Source organism: Syngnathus floridae, chromosome 10 (assembly GCF_059516105.1).
Source record: "Syngnathus floridae isolate MCC-2025c chromosome 10, RoL_Sflo_1.0, whole genome shotgun sequence".
Taxonomy (NCBI): Eukaryota; Metazoa; Chordata; class Actinopteri; order Syngnathiformes; family Syngnathidae; genus Syngnathus; species Syngnathus floridae.
The window spans coordinates 12,481,548-12,495,740 of record NC_142422.1 but is presented as its reverse complement, the minus strand read 5'-3'; the positions used below and the strand labels follow the sequence as shown (position 1 = coordinate 12,495,740).

At 45.0% G+C, this 14,193-nt stretch overlaps 2 long non-coding RNA genes across 3 annotated transcripts; one reads left to right on the top strand and one right to left on the bottom strand.

Moving 5' to 3' along the window:
* The first annotated feature begins 432 nt into the window (after positions 1-432).
* LOC148392542 (uncharacterized) lies at positions 433-8,686 on the top strand. Of its 2 annotated transcripts, none has more exons than XR_015861008.1 (3): positions 433-603; positions 5,989-6,057; positions 7,305-8,686. It is a non-coding gene; the product is annotated as an uncharacterized LOC148392542 (long non-coding RNA). The 2 variants fall into 2 exon arrangements; XR_015861007.1 differs by lacking the exon at positions 433-603 and adding an exon at positions 5,449-5,697.
* On the bottom strand, positions 444-9,586 carry LOC148392541 (uncharacterized). The gene is made up of 3 exons (XR_015861006.1): positions 9,110-9,586; positions 2,438-2,517; positions 444-2,358 (listed from the first exon to the last, which is right to left on the bottom strand). It is a non-coding gene; the product is annotated as an uncharacterized LOC148392541 (long non-coding RNA).
* Positions 9,587-14,193: the final 4,607 nt, after the last annotated feature.

Below are 14,193 nucleotides of genomic sequence, written 5' to 3'. Positions count from 1 at the left end.
CGCCCTCTATGGGTTACTATTAGATTGCAGCTTGAACAGAAAATTACGAGAATTGCTTTTTTGCGTCTGGCGTCGAATAATATTCGTAATAATTATTATGTTATTGTTTCTATTTTATTTGTCACAATTCATGTTGACGGATGTGTTCTTATTCGGGCAATAGGTTATTTATTTATTCATTTATTTATTTGATTTATTTGTGTTTTGCTTCCGCTGCTGCTATCACGTGGGCTAATCAAACTTTTTACTTCTGGAGTCACTCACGACTAGACCCCCCCCTCCCCCCCCCCCCCCCCATTCGCTACGCCGCGCCTCTTTCGAGATCGACCAATCAGGAACGAAGGCTCGTAGCAAAGAAAGACTTCCGGAAGATTTTGCGCGAAGTTCGCGTCGCAGAATTTTACAAAAGTAAATGGATGGTTTCAAGGTCGTTTGTCGGGTTATCTATTGTCCTCATATGTTAAAAAATAAATAAATGTTTTTTTAATTTCTTGTACAAACATCGAATTTCCTTTGTTTCTTCTGATGATTTGGACCGGTATGTTTACCGCTAGATGGCGTAAAGCTTCCATGATACGTTGCCTGACTGAGACACTGAGCAAGGTGAGCCAACAATAACATGGGTACGGTTATTCACACTTATAATGGAGGGGAAATGAGACATCATTCAGTGTGACACGGGTATTTGTTTTATTGTTCCAGGAGGTAATCTCTGTGGTTAAGTAACGCTTTATAAAATCAACGGGTGCTTCCCAAAATGTCACTCATGCCAAACAGATTGAGACATTAAGCGTCTCTCTCAATGTATGTACTACTGTGGCGCATGCTCCAGTTTTCTAATCCTGCACCAGTTTCCATCTAATTAAAGGCCTCATCCTCGCCACCTCATTTTCAAAAGTCGCTCCCTTCAATTACTGATGACAAGTGAGCACCGACACACATTAACCTCCTACGTGACGAGCTCCTCTGGCTGCCCGCCATCTCTCCCTGCAATAACAATCCAAAGGCAATTCCACCTTTTTGGAATGTACTAATCACATTGAAGCAACGATGATAACACACTGCCTTGTCATGCCATGTTTTGCAATATGTTTTGGTCACGTGGTCCACTGTTGGCCAAGTCAGCTGTGAGGGCTCGTGCTGGGGTGTTAATTATTGTCTATACGTGTTTGCTATGTGATGTCTCTGAGCTTCCCACAAGAGAGAACACCAAGACTGACGAAACCTGAGAAATGGATGATGAGCCACCTCGAATGACTGCGGGCTACACGTCTCTAAAAATCGAAGACGTGACCTAATTCTTGCACCTATTTCATGTCGAAGCTCATATAAAATTGATTGACTTTGCCACGATTAAAACGGTCGTCGTAATGTGATCGCGGCAGGGACGGATGTCTATGCTCGGCGAGGTTTAAGGAGATATTAAAATCGACCAAATTAAAAGTAAAATTGCATTCGTCTTTGCACTGTTTGATGCAGAGTAGCTCGGGCATCAATCTGAAGAAACGGATGTTTGCTAATGTTCAAAATCTCTGGAGGGATTTATCTTGCAACCTTCTTCCTGAACTAAAGCAGGTTACAGCATGCTAATAATGGGGCGCATTTGAACCGTCTGATCAAATTTAGTAAGGCCTGATTTTCGAATGTGTTTAAAAGATCATCCAAATTGATTATCCTGTGCTACGGCGCATGTTTTCAGTGACTTTTTTTTCATCTCCTACCTGATGATCATCAATGTTAATCACGTTTGATATCTATTAGGGATGGGCAAGTACCCATTGCAGGGTCATGACGGCCTTATTCCAATGTATCGGGTAGTCGTGAAGGACGTTATTTCCTTGACAAATTTGGACAAGAGCAGATAGCAGAAAACAGGAAGTTAGACAGACACTCGTCAAGGAAGTGACTCTGCAACCAGGAATAAACGACACTTTTGTGTCTAACATATGTATCGCAACACCAAATACATTAAAACAACTTTTTCTAAAAACCAAAGTGCCCTCAATTATGGGGTCCGTTGGGGGTCTACACCTCATGCTTCTCATGAAATCAACAGAAATGGACCCACAGAGTATTAGAGTAATAGTCGATGTGTTGTATTTAAGTTATATCGCTGTACTGCAAAGTTAGATATAAGGTTGGGGTCAGGTGTCAGGCGCTGTGTCCTGCTCTGAAGAACTCATAGAGGCTCACACAAAAGAAACGGGAGCCCGCCGCAACCCCCGTGCACATTATTTATGAATAGGATTGGTGCCTCTTGCTGTCCTCCTTCACTTTTGGAATGCGCAAGGTGGTGGATCAATTCAAGACGGGGTGGGCCACTGGGTATGGAGGTGGGGCCCCAGATGGCTCCAAAGGCTTCCATGCAGGACGAGAAAAAGTGAGCCAATTAGTGTCACGGAGGGCAGCTCGTGTGCTCGGCGGCCCGGATACATACCGACGATGGCTTGGCCATGTGATGTGGGCAACGTGGCGGCTGCGTGCCAAATCGCAAAACACCATGCAAGCGATCCAGGCCTGCAGAGGGAAGACACGCTATTAAACTTACTTTTGTTGTAATTTCATCTACGGACGAACAATCGATCGAATTCAAATTGATCTTGACATTGTGTCTCGATAAGTTGAGTGCTTCGAGTCAAGTGGTTCATTGATGGTTCATTTGCCTTTACTGGATCTCAAGCCTAATCTATAAGGCCAAAACATTTCTGTATTTTTATTATCATACAGATAGTTTGTTGCTTGTGTTTGTTTAAAAAAAAAAAGACCTTGATAAAAATACCATATCATATCATTATTGAGAGAAAATGACCGTTTTTATTTTTTGCAAATCCTTCCAGCCTAATTTCATCTATGGTGAGCATCCAAAGTACAAATTGGAGGGAAAGGTAATCACAGTGGGCTGCGTCATTTGCATAGCGTGATCGTTGACAAAGGTATCGTTATCCTCATCACGCAGCGGGGCACCCCACCCCAAAAAACCCTACTCTAATTTCTCTTTCTGACTGATGTGCTTTTTCAAAAATGCCATTTGCTTTCTCCTCACTGTACGGAACGTACAACAGAAATGCATAATTCATGTCGAAGAAATGGATTTGTATTCCTTTTAGCAAGCATGCAGAGCAACGAAATTGACCAGATTCTTTAGTCCTGGTCACTTGTTGCGAGGCAAAATTTATGGTGCATAATAATTTCTTCCCTGAAGGCCAACGCATATGATTTGCATATGCTGGTCGCGCCTCATTGCAATGCGCTTTAATCAGCACAGCGTTACCTTGACTTGAGAGCTGAATTCATCGCGTGACAAAACTCGGGATTCCTCGTACGATGCATCAAATCAATATTCCTCATTGAAATAAAGTGAAATGCGTAGAACCTGTTCCAAACTCCCTCAAAAATCCAACAAAATATTTTTTTTTATGTCTTATGTATCTGCATGGTCTGCTCTCCATCTTACTTTTTCATTTGATTGACAGGCCGGCATTCACTTCCAGTTCCAAACATTTGTATCAAGTAGAATGTCAACAATAGCGCCATAATTGTAGACTGTGAAGTGCTCGGGATTCGCACTTCTCCGTGGCTGCCTGCCATTGTCTTCCCATTTACGTAAGCTGCCAGATATTGAGAAAAACAATGTCGCTTGAAGGGCGTTGCCTGTTTGTCGTGCGCTCAGACTTAAGTCTTCTGCCGTGCCTTCTGCAACTTGTGACAAGTCTCATTTGATTATACCGAGAGAGAGAGCTTGTATCTTTGGGGCCCTAAATAAGCCCTTGTTCTGGTGAGTGAGAGGCGAGCAAAGATGAGGATGAACCTTGGTGACTTGTGACCGTGCGCGTAGGGGCCCATCCACCACATGTGCCTCTCAAGTCAGATGTTGGGCCCGGTCGAACAAGTGGCCCTTTTATTGACAACTCTCATGAGCTGAATAGCGCTCGCTTACTCCAATCGGCTGCGGCGGTGACCGTCTGTCGATACCAAAATAAAAAACACCCATGACCTCTGATTGTCAGGTTTGTTCATTTCTCATGAGGCTCCAGACAACACGCGACCACTAAATCACACTCTAATTAGAAAAAAATGTAGTTAAATAATGTCAGTGAATTATTAACTGGGAACAAAAACCTATTGAACCTATGACATGAAAAAAGGGACACGGGGGGAACTTATGAAAACACGAAATAACACAAAATCTCATAAAACTCAATAAAAACACAGATCATGAAATGTTTGTGTTTTGGGAATGTTAGTTAGTCAGTCGGTCAGTCAGTCAGTCAGTTAGTTAGTTCCCTTGCTTGATAGCTAGCTAGCTAGCGAGCTAGCTAGAAGGATAGATTGGCTAAATAGACTTGTCCCATGCAGAAAAGTAGAACAAAACAATCATAGTCAATGTATTCAAACCTCTTGCCACTGCCAGTGTAAAGATACAGAGTTATGTAAACTCTTACAAAATGGATGTGCCATCGTATGATCATGATTAGTTGTTCTGTATGCTGCGGTGCTCCGCAGTCTTGCCATTTGAAGCGCATTTGATTTTGCCACCAGGACATCATAAGTCAAATGTCAGTGCATCATGTCCACAAAGGAGCTACAGTGTTGCACAATGCAGTGTCCTATTTTGGTAGCCTTATCAATAGGGGATGTGTTCCTCAGCTTCTCAGCCACGTCTTTGTCTGTGAGAAGTCCTCATGGAGCAGCGCGGGGGACAATGGGCAGCTTGATGGCAACGACGTCTCACTTTGGATCACATGTATAGAGGAATGCGGGAGCATGACCGGCCAGAACCAATGCGGTTATGGCCCCCGTGCGGACCGTAACCGTCTGCAAACGAGCCAAACGAGCGCTGAGGTTCATCGAGGTTTTGTCCGAGCTTCAAAGCCTCCCGTGGCTAAGTGCGGGAGAAAAGGCCGACTTGTTGCCACGAGAAACAAAAAGCTATTGACCGCCGACCTTTCCTGTCTCGCGCTCGGTTGCTCACAAACAGTACCTGGATACAGTACCTCTCCATAATATTCCTCTCTGTCCTGAATTTGACAGGCTTGAATTTAGCAGGAAACCATCCACCTAAGACCGTCGACTTTGAGGACTCTCGGCTTCCTCGCACTTCGTCAAAAGTAATAATGGGAGGATCTCTCCCCCCCCCCACAACCAATGAGTTTGGAATGCACCGTGCTTGTGCGATCAACCCCCCGCTGTCACCCGGCACTCGTGATGGGCTATTTTATGGCTAGCACGAGGGTGAGAGCAGCACACAACAAGACGTTAAAAAAACAACATGGGGCAAGGCCACGGGGAGGCATTGCAAGCCTCAGCTATTTGTAATGGACAACAAGAGGGGAGGGGCCAAGATGGATGTGATCTCACGTTAATTGCGTGGGCGCGCATGCATGTGTGCCACCACAAGGGTGGGATGTGTTGGTGGAATTTCTGAGAGCAGTGCAGATTTTTTTTTTTTTTACGAGCGTGGCAGGGGTTTGCACTGTTGTGTACGTGCAAGTCAGCGAGTAGAGTGAGTGCGAGTGAGCCTGTGCTGCTTATCAGGACTGTATGCATTTGGCCATGTGTGTGTGTGAGTGAGTGCGCGACCTCGACACATGGCTGGGGGTAGTGACTGGAATCTTGCGAGTGTGATGTTAAATTTGCAGAGTCATTGGGGACCAAAACAGACTAGCGAGTCATCGACCATTTTGCTGCGATATTTTGGTAACAAGCACACTTTTGACTGTTGAATCTGTCACCGTCATCAAACCTTCCTTAAGAGTACAGGAAATTGAAATACGAATGGCGTGCTACACCTGGGACCGGTTTCTGGTCCGTCACAGGGTCTATATGTGCCCACATCAAGACAAACAATCCCTTGCACACTTGTACACTTTGTTCACTTTCAGTTTCCAAAAAGTCATAAAATGAACTCATCATTTCTTTACTTGTAATCATTTGTCCTCTGCTCTTCTTCTTTCCTCTTCTTGCTTTTTCCGCCCGCCTGCCTGCCAGCTGCTAAGCCATTTGGAACCGAGTTGGTTATATAAAGACAAGTCAAGTTTCCTGCCCCGGCCAGCCAAGGTAAGCCAACTTCGCTTCCAGCACATCCCGCGTTGCAACACTTTTGTGTTTTGACACCTCCAAGATTGTTTTGGGGCAGGCAGGAGTCGATATTTTCTCATCTGTAACACATCCATAAAACCGCCATTGTTAACGCTAAGTGCTGTTAACGAGCGGAAACAAAGTCCTGACCTGATCAAAGTTGATATTTAGTGCTCTTAGGCTCAGTCATTTAAGATCTCGCCCAAGGTATCATATCCCGAACTTGGCATTATCTGGTAGCTTTCTGCCCAAGACCATTAAGCAAGAGTATTTTTAAAAATGCATGTCGTGGGATTCAGTCCACAGCATGCTCACTTTTAGCTTGAAACCCTTGTAATGGCTTTTGGCAGCATATTCCACTTGTGAGCTGTTTTGATTGTTTTTTTTTTTTCGTCTAGTCTTCTTAACATGACACTGACATGAGTATGTGAGTGACTCGACTCAAATGACGCTCAGTGTGTTCATTAGCTGGCAGGAAAACATAAAGACTCCAGATGGATCTGTAAACAATCTTGGTGAAGCTCGAGATAAAAGTTTAGATTGAGGGATTGCCGCTGGTTTCTTTCCTTAAGGTTTCCGTTTGTTCTCTATAACATGTTTGGATCCCATACTGGATGCGTTCCTCGCTTAACGTTCTTTGTTGTGCTTCCGCGTATCTTTCCTTTGATGAAGTCTTGAATTATTTTAGTATTTTTTCTTTTTACAGCGTGTCACTCATATCTCGGCTCCATTCACAAGCAGTTTCCTTCCCCGCTGTGTATCATTTCTACGTGTAGTTTTTGTTTGTTATCATTGTTTCCGTTGTCTTCTTTGTTTGCTCATAGCTGGTCTCGGTACTTGCCCGTCCCTTTTTATTCAAACGTAACATACAAACTCTCCCGACTATTCATGCTAATGACATTCAAAGAAGCAACAAATAATAGGTAACATGAAACCAACTCACTGCATAGCAGCTCTCATAAAAGACTTTTGAAATGTACTGTTTGGATTCCGTGCGGTGTTTCAATTAAACCAGTCGAAGGGACACCAAACACATTTCTAGCATTTTGGGACGAGCTCGGAGTGCCACCTGTTGCTTTAACATGCACTTTAACACAGCTGACTGTGTTTTTTGGTCTCAATCCACGTGCACACACCTTAAATCAACTTTACTACATGAGCAGGTTGGCTCCCGCCGAGGAATGATGAAAGTCAATTCTAATTGATCTTCTCTCTTCATCCATCAGTCATACGCTTCCCCTTGGCTCAGCCGGCAGTCTATCCAGACCAGACCAGACCAGAGGTGCAACCAACATGCCCACTCTGGCATGCATAATCCCCCAATGCTGACCTGAATTCCTCTCTGTTTTTTTTTTTTTTTTAGTATTCTTGTCAGTGGCACCCACCCACTTTCCATTTCCTCTCTTTGGCTCCCGATGCCCTTTTCTGCCACATTGTTACTTTTGTCACGTCACTTGGTGTGAATTTGACACATTGGCTGCGCGTCACCTGTTTATCAGGATTTCACTTTGCGTAAACACTCAGGAAGGAGTGTGCGTGCGTGTCAATGCGGGGAGGGTGTTTCCAAGGTTACCGCAGAGGCACTAAATAACTGTGACAGCTGTGGCTGGGGACTCTAGTCAAGCAAAACGATATCGCCATAGATACAGAGCACTAGACGGCAACAACACTTCATTCCCCCGTGGCGTAAACGCAAATAAATGAAGCCGCAACCGCAATTTGTGCGTCCTTCTTCAAGCAGGTCATTGAGTCTGTCATGTCATTGATTATCAGGAGATTGTGGGCGTGTTGCAAACGACAGTCACACCATTTCTAGAGGGCCGCTTTTGAGGGACAACAAAACAACCGACGACAAACCGCGTCCACTTTATGCAGAGCGCTCGAAAGCAACGGAGAACGCTTCGACTGTAATCTTTGCAGTCGTGCGCCCGTGGCCATCTGTGCCGCAGCCATGGTGTGTGCGTGCGCGTTGGTGTGTGTGCGCCTCTCGGCCTGCGTGACGTCTGTTCTAAGCCCCATGCGGGCTGGTGCACGCATTGGTCTCTCAGTCACCCAAAAGCAGATGTCGCCAGGGCGACGGGGAGTGGCAGATTGCGGTGGCAAGCGACCGGTGGCAGGTTGAAGGTGTCTCCGCCCCACCGTGCCCGGCAGATGGAAGCTGAGGTCATTATCTGCTTGCTTAAAAAAAAAAACACCTTGAGTCAAGCTCCTATAGGAATCAATCAGTGACTGAGTAAGACATGAAAGTCTGAGCCAAATTTGTGTGTTCTCTATGAGATTCTCTGGCGAGACTTTGTGAAGCCCTTTGAACACCTCAGTGTCGATAAAAGCTCCATATAAGTACACTCCGTTTGCTGTTTATCATTCCTACTCTGTAAAATAAATACATGAATAAAAGCTTGATACACTGACAGAGAATCGACGATACAGCTACGCAACCAAAGATGAACTGCGATATAGCGAGGAACACCCCATTGACGTAAACTGCAATGTCAGCAAAGTTGAGTCCTCATGTCAAGAAACACGCCTTCCAAACACACAGTAATCTCACTCTGCCTGTTTGTTGCCCCGTCACAAAATGGTGACTTGTTTCTGTTGTTATACCTTAGTGCTAACCCTAACACAAACACAAACCTTCCCGTGTCCTTAAATCATCAGAGTTCAAGTTGTTTTATTCGCCTGCGCCATGTTGACCAGTCAAGAAAAAAATATACAAAAAATTAAACATATACATGTGTTTGTGTATATGTGCTATATGCATATATATATATATATATATATATATAGAGAGAGAGAGAGAGAGAGAGAGAGAGAGAGAGAGAGAGAGAGAGAGAGAGAGAGAGAGAGAGAGAGAGAGAGAGAGAGAGAGAGAGAGAGAGAGCAGAATAGTGGTTAGTAAACTTTCAAGTATGATGTCTAATATGTATGTGTGTACGTTCATGTACAGCACTATCAAACACAAGCATACGATCAATCGATTTACGCTACACACTTTTTTTTTCTTTCAAAAAAACAGTGCCGCCCATCTTACCCGCTGTACCTTATTTGTACCGTTCAGCACACGTGCAATGGGTTGCTCTTCTTCTCTGCCCCCAATTGTAGGGCCACTCAATTTCCTCTCATAATAACCAGCCAAAAAAGGAGCAGCAATAAGTGGCCATTCCGAGCAGATATCCGAGTCATCAACTACACAGGGAAAGTAGGGCAGCCTGGAAGAGAAGCGCCGTGTCACAGTAGGCGGCCGTTGCCGCTTTATTGCATTGCCCAGAACTCTCGCATAAGAGGCTGTATACTGTACGTGCTGTACGGAAGACGCCATTAAGTCCGTGTTGACATGCGTCTTGTCGTGTCCTTTGCCTAAGATGGCTGTCACTAACAGAGGCTTTTACTCACTCGCCACAATAAGGCAGCGTTGAGTTGCTACCTCGCAATCCGGGGGGCTTAGCGCTTATCCCCGCAGGCTACACTAGTCTGAATGCAGCAAATATTGTTTCCCACGTGCGTGCGTGTGTCAATTTCCTCCCGCACACGCCCCACATGTGTGATTTGCATTTTTGAGGCCGGTGTTTGTGTAAGCGCGTGATGTTTGCGCCCGTGGCGTCGGGCCAAATGTGCAACTCTTCTCGTTTGTTTGCTCCCCGGCTCTAAAGTTGCGTTGGAGCTCCAGACGGGCAACGGCTCAGAGGTGTCGCTTCTTTTACGGGCCCTCGCGCACATGTGGCGTGCAGATGTGTGCTCCAAGGGCCTGCTCTCTGGGGTGTCGCCGTCCGGCCCTAAGCGTCGTTTTATTGAGCTACCAAAGTGATCAAAGGTCGCTTTGCTGAGCGTTTGCTTTCTACTGTTTGCCCCGTGTCAATGGGCAGTAATTTACTTTCATCAAGATGACCACATAACTCGCATAATACAATTTTTTGACTTGCCATCATTTGTTCTAATTATTCAAGGAATGGCAGCTGAATGTGAATGTCAAACTTGAGCCGTGCCTTTGTTATCGCTGACAGTGTACTGATCCCAACAAGGATTGTTTGGCCTTGGCAAAGTTCAGAGTGCTGCCTTTTAGATTAGACGCCTTTCAAAATGAAGACGAACGAAGAGCAGAACCACTTTCTATTGCATAGAGCAGATGTGTCTTTACTTATGCTATAAGTTCAATTTTACTGGACCTTAATTGAATTTCACAGATTTGCCTCTTTGTGCCAAATTGCGGACAAACAATTCCAAGCAGTGGCTTTTTGCTTAAAGCGACAATTCAAAGTCAAAGTCAGCTTTATTGTCAATTTCTCCACATGCCAAAGACACACAAAGAAACCGAAATTTCGTTCCCCCCTATCCCACGGTGACAAGACATGGCTCACAACAGACAAACAAGTAAACAAGTATAACAAAAGCGTGTAGTTTTTGTAGTCATTTTAGCTTAGAGCACGAGACTGTGGCTCAAAGGAGACTTTTTTTGGGGGGGGGGGGCTTCTTGGGTCACTCATTAAGTGTGCTCATGCGCCACATGCACGCTAATTGTGGCACGGGCACTGAATGCGTGGCCAAACACAATTAACGTTCGCCTCCATTCCACCAAGCATTTGCTGGAAACCTGGACAGCTAACCTAAAATTAATGAAACAACGGCAACTAGATCTCAAGGTAAGAATCTTTGAAACGAACCAACAGCGATGCAAATTTATGACGTTAATGGAGCGTCGGGCCCGCCGTGTACTGCCTACGTTTGACTTGACTTTTACTCTCCACGCCGCTGCCCACACGGCGGCGGCTTCCCGTATCATCCAGAAGTAATTCAATTACAGTGGAGACTGTTTGGTGAACAGACGGAAGCTTAAGCATTAACATAATTCCAGAGTGTGAGGCACACTCCAGTCTGTGGTGAGCCTCCACCACACGCACACCCACCCACCCCAAAACCAACTGAGCATCTCTGAGAATTTGATTATCATTTTTTTTTCGGGGGCTCTTGTAGCATTTTAGTGAGTAATGGTTGGGATTTGCAGCTCCCAATCCTCCATTTACATGTCAAAACCTCCCCGGGCTCTGGATGTAAGGGACCCAATTTGGAATGACAAAGCTCAGGCAGACACAGCTGATCCACAAAAGAAGGGCTGGTTAAGTTCTTCCTCCCAGTCACCAGCTGCTCCACTGACCCACAGAACCCCCACTTGGTGCATCGCGGCAGCGCTGCCACGTGTGAGGAGCTCGCTGCTCATCAATCTCATTTGCTTCCATTGATTATGTTATCGGGACACTCATTTAGCAACATTGTGTTCCCATTCGCTTTTTATTCACTCAATTTGCTACCTGATTGGACGCAAATGTTTTTCCAAAGGATCGGCACTCGCCAGCCAAATTACAAATAGATGCAACAATCGCTTTGTCAACATAGTCCGTGCCTGCTGGACACTCTTATGTCATTTATTTGGGTCCTGACACTTAGTTCAGAAAATGGAACGAGGTTGCACAACAAGCTAATCCCCTCGCTGTTGCGTCTTTAGTGCGATTATGTAAACTCCAGATGAGTCAAACCTTCCCTTTCATGCCTTTTGTTTATTCCATCAGGCAGGACGAGGTGAACGTCGCCATCATCGATTTGTTCCAACACCAGCGTGCGCAGCATCCATCACACGCGCACGGGCTCTATTTGTGTCTAAAGTGGTTAAGGGATATGTCACCTCCCTGCATTGTGCACTGCAAAGACAGGATCCGGGCCATAGCGGCGCCCATTGTGTTTTTCTTGGATTTGGCCGTCACCACGTCAAAGGACTCGTACATTTCGGTTTCCGTAATCGAGGCCGGAGAGTACCCGACCGCTTGTTCTAAGTGAGACAAGCGCCGGGGCCTGAGCCCAGATGGTCAGGTAGAGCTGACTCCTGTCAATGTGAGGAGGAGGATTATTTAAGTCGATTTAAAACGGGGACGCGTTTCATTAGCGTCACCGGTGGCAGCACTATAAATGGAGCAGGAGCCCGCAGAAACAGACGCGCAGGGATGAAAATAGCCTCTAATAGCCCCGTTTGGGGAGCTTGATTCCATTCCACTCTCCTGCCACGAGGATAGTGACAGACGGCGCACGCTCAGCTGAGAGCGGCTCCATTCACCCAATCGCCGCGCTCCCTCGGGCCTACGGGGAAGGAGGTGAGTGTGGGAAAAAGGAGGGGCGCTGGTGGAACAATAGAGTCGGCCGCAACGGAAAGAAGGGGTACCAGAACGAACCGGATGCCCGTGTTGCTTGATAGGTCGTTCAGGAATTATTCGACCTAATATTTTGTTTGCATTGAGCCACTTTGTTGTTCCAGCTGGAAGTTTACCAGGCCTGACCTCAAAACGTTCCAGTACATGGTATAAAAAAAAAAAAAAAAGGCTTACAGCTGCCAGAAGTTAGAGTTCCGTCGGTTCTTGAATAGATAATTCGACTTTTGGCAGTCTTTAACAACATATACACTGAAAATATATTTTACTGAACTGTCATATAGAATATTCAGTGAAAAGCGCTGCTAACGAAGGGTGGCATGTGACATGCAGTCAATATTCGTGTTAAGGTCAAAATTCATTTTTTTCCGAATATCCCATTTACATGCCTGAGTCACTCACACATTTAATTAAATATCCCAATTCAAACCGCGACACAAATGTCATTTTCCCGGAGAACGAAGACGATACTGGGATCAGGTCCGTACTCAAAACTCACTTTATGATTCAATAGAAAGTGTGTCTAAACGTTTGACTTGTAGCGTGAACTCAAACATAAACAATCCTGCTGAACTATCCTTTAGTGTTGAACACAAAGCACTCCAAATTTCTCAGTTTTAGTGTTTTAATTGTGTGTGGGAGGTGGCAACTTTAGAGCGACAAAAAGTTGTTCATAGCTTTTACAAACGGTGACCGTTAGCTGCTAACATTAGCTGTCTTACAATAAAAGCTCATTTTCACACCCACAGTGAGTGTTGAGAGATTTTCTTGCGGCCAAAAATAGAATCATCAGAGTGCCTGAAGCAATTAGTGTTATCTTGACGCATGCGGGACATCAACAATGTTGCGGAAAATTTTAACAGTAAATGTGATCAAAATCCTTTCACAAGCGTTTGTGAGCTAGCCCAAGCTTGAAATCAAGATCAAATGAGACGTGAATCCAATCGGAATCACACAAATGAAAATGTGATTATCGCAGGCATGCTACTGCTATTTTGCAATGTCTTAAGTGCGAGTTACTCAACGTATAATGAATGTCTAATGAAGACTTAGCAGGTCCTTCTAATGTCACCTAGCGAGGCTATATTAAAAGGCTTGGGTCTCAAGAGGCACATTTACTTGTAATAGCTTTTTCATCCAGAGGTGTCCTTCGCGGGAAGCACATTCACAGTTGCTGCTGCCGCTGCCACTGGTGCAGATGTGTTGGGGGTTGGGAAGCCCGCAAAGATGGAGGGAGTGTGTGTGGTAGAAACCCAATCTCCTCATATTGGGTGCACATTACCCCCAGAGAGTATCCAAGAAACCGGAGGCCCAGCTGTCCTTAACAATGGACCTGCCCCTCAGCCACTACTCAAAAGGACTTGGGGTGTGTTTGGGGGCGAGGTAGGGGGGGTCTCATTGTGGCTCCTCAAGGGCTGCTTCCAGGGAGACGGGCCAGAACATGCTCTCATTCAACACAGACAGGACTATTGCTGCTCCTACCGCCATCACATGGCTATGCTAAGCTTCTGATGCTAAAGCCAATGCCCGAGAGTCGTTGTGTCGTAGTGCTATTATGCAATGTATGAAAAAAGGCAGCAGCAGCACAGCTTGTTGCACCACCACCCAAAATAAATTAAAGTAATTGAGGCCCCCACAAAATGTATACAATCCCAATATGGTGGCAATTATTCATGATGGCTGATATTGTATTTTTCAAATGTTGTCAAAAATTATTATGTTTTGTTTTGTTTTGTTTTCTTACATAAATGAAATATGTCAAATACAATTACGTGTTTTCCACTAAATATTTTCTTTTGGAAATAAAAATAGATTCAGCATTTAATGTGTGAGTCATCATGTTTCTGGTAAATCTGAGAAAGGTTTGTTAAAATAAATCCCTTGGAACTGAAATTTGTGACAAGAAATCAACATGACCTTTTTA